The sequence below is a fragment of the Oryzias melastigma genome, linkage group LG13 (assembly GCF_002922805.2).
Source record: "Oryzias melastigma strain HK-1 linkage group LG13, ASM292280v2, whole genome shotgun sequence".
NCBI lineage: Eukaryota > Metazoa > Chordata > Actinopteri > Beloniformes > Adrianichthyidae > Oryzias > Oryzias melastigma.
The window spans coordinates 6,337,502-6,340,201 of NC_050524.1; positions in this window are offsets into that span (position 1 = coordinate 6,337,502).

Consider the following 2,700-nt stretch of genomic DNA (forward strand, 5'->3'; position numbering starts at 1 on the left):
GACATCACAGTGGAAGGGTAAAGCAGCAAATTTTTAAATTCAACAGCCGCACATTTTCACACGAGAAGAGAAACCTTGTAAGCCCGATAATGAACTTTTTTTCTCTCCACTTTTAATTAAAATGTAACAGATGAGGCAAATGCTGTGTTTAACACTGTGCCTTTGCAGTTCAGTGGTCTCACACAGGAATCACCTTCCAATTTGATAATTGCATTTACCAGAATTCATTTGCATTAAGAAAGGCTGCGTTGCAGAATTGACTTGTACTTATGTCCACAATACCTTATAGGTATCGACAAAGCATTTGTTTCAGTTCAGAGAGTTTGTTGCCTTCTTTGTATGCAGTTCAGTCTGCAGTCTTGTTTAACGACTACAAATGAAAATCCTCAAAATCTTTGAAAAGAACACAAAATAATTGGGTTGTTGTTCCTCTTTTTGCAAATAATTCAATATTTTTATGATAATAAAACGCATAAATGGTTTAAACCAGGGGGTCTCAAGCTTAAGAGTCTGGTTGAGGCTGGACCATGTGGGGTTTCATTTGTGCCAAAAATATAGTTCCGTGTCCACTCTCTATGTCTTTGGTCCATTGTCTATGTCTACTGAACAAGTTCATATCTATGTACTACTGAACAATATCCTCTGCGTGTCCTGTGAAACCATAGGAGGTAACGGCGCTAGCAACTGTTGCTAAGGACTTTTTGGACGACCAGCATCAGCAAGTGCAAAAGTTTTAAGCTGAAGAATCACAAAGCAAACACAAAGCTATCATCAAAGAAGCCTGAAAATGCAGAAGATATTGCAAACTAGATATTTAACTTTAATATTAAGTCAAAATATCGACTTGGGGCAACAAATACCCCGCAGACCGCCAGTTTGAGACCCCTGGTCTTAATCTATTTACTGGAAAGTAAATAGATTAAGACGTGCTGAATACATTTTTTTGATGTTGTCTTAAAGTGTATACATTTCCACTTAAAAAAATCGAATTCATTTAATTTGTATAAAAATATATTCTATTTCTTTTGATTCAAACCCTTTTTGCTGAGAGTTGATAGCAGCAATTGCATCTTAAAAATGAGAAAAACTGTTTTGTTAACTTCTCAAGAATCAATATACAGAAATAAAATCCCCCCGTGTTCCAGTTTCATTAAACTACACAGTAATATAAAGTGATTGACAAATGAGTACACTCAAAGACCTCCTACTGTTCTCACATAACAACATCTGATGTGAAATAAATCAGAGCGCCGACATAATTAGACATAAACCAGAGGTCCAAGGTTTACCACCCACAGAATGGTCATATATTATTTATTCCACATTCTTTCATTTTTATTCTTACAATGATGTCGCTTCAGATTGCATTTTCCATTCACCCAGGAAATATAATCAAATCTCAACCCACAGTGATCGGTACTTTACAGTTGTTCGTTGCATCGTTAATTTTTCCTTTTGGTTAGCTGCTTCCCTAACCGTCTACGAGCAGCTTTATGAGGGGGTTTTACTACCAGGTGGATGGAATCATTCACAGTTTAGTTTGGGGGATTTGAAAGTAGCATCTGGGTTTATATCACAGACTAAACAGGCTGAAACTTTTCTAAATTTACATTTTTAGTATCAAACTAACAAAGTTTTTATCACTACAAAATGAGTTCAAATATTTGATGATCTTCATAAAAGGATGACCCAAACTTTTAAAGACAAAGACATTCTGTCCACACAAAGAACGAAATGTGTAAATTAAGCAAATTGGAATTTGTTTTTGAGCCAGGGCAAATTTTATCTGTAATATATGGTAGTAAACAAAGTTAATTTAAAAAGTAAAATTATTGAAATGCACAAAATATTATTTATAACTTCTGTCTCACCGTACATCCGCTGTTGTTGTGTATAGTCATTTTTAACTGAAAAAGGGAAAAAAATCAGCTCTCTTTTAGCAAATAGGAAATCAACCTTATTTATTCTTTTTATATGGGTGATTACAGAAGTCAAGAACGGCCCGTTTTATTTTGAGGGTTTTTTGTGTCCATTTTCTCGATAACAGCATCAACCGTCACATAGAAAATTTTGCCATCTCATAAAAATGAGATAATGAAGAATCTTCTTATTTTTACAGTTTTTTAAAAATCGGCAGCAAACACCAGAAGAACGAATCAGTTATTATTTATGACTTTAATCATGGTCTATCATGTGGAGATTCTGTTAATGCTGTCTGTCATCAACAACGTCCACAACAATCTTCGTCATTTGAAGAGAAGGTTGGTCTGGCTGCAACTGCAGTTTGGTGATCCTGTGGTTATTGTTAATTTCATCAGTGACCAAATGAGGGTATTCATCCATCTACATGAGAGGTGCATGCTGGAAGGACTGCATGTTAGAGGAGGCTATATCAATCAGAGTATCGATAGTATCAATACAAAGGTGAAGTACTGACACTAGCATGATGAAATTAATACTTTTGTTGCCGTTTTTCTTTAATACGTGCAATAAAGAACTTGAATTTACTTACAGAGTTCATGGAAGAGCCACGTCTGTCTGCAGTGTTGCCAGATTGGGCAAAATACAGTAATTTGAATAAAAACCCGCCCAATCTGGCAACGTTGGCTGTCTGTGTAAACAGCACACCACTCTCTCACCTCCCTGCCTCATCTGGGATTTTATTCAAAAGACTGTTGCTTTTGTTTAATTCTCATTTTA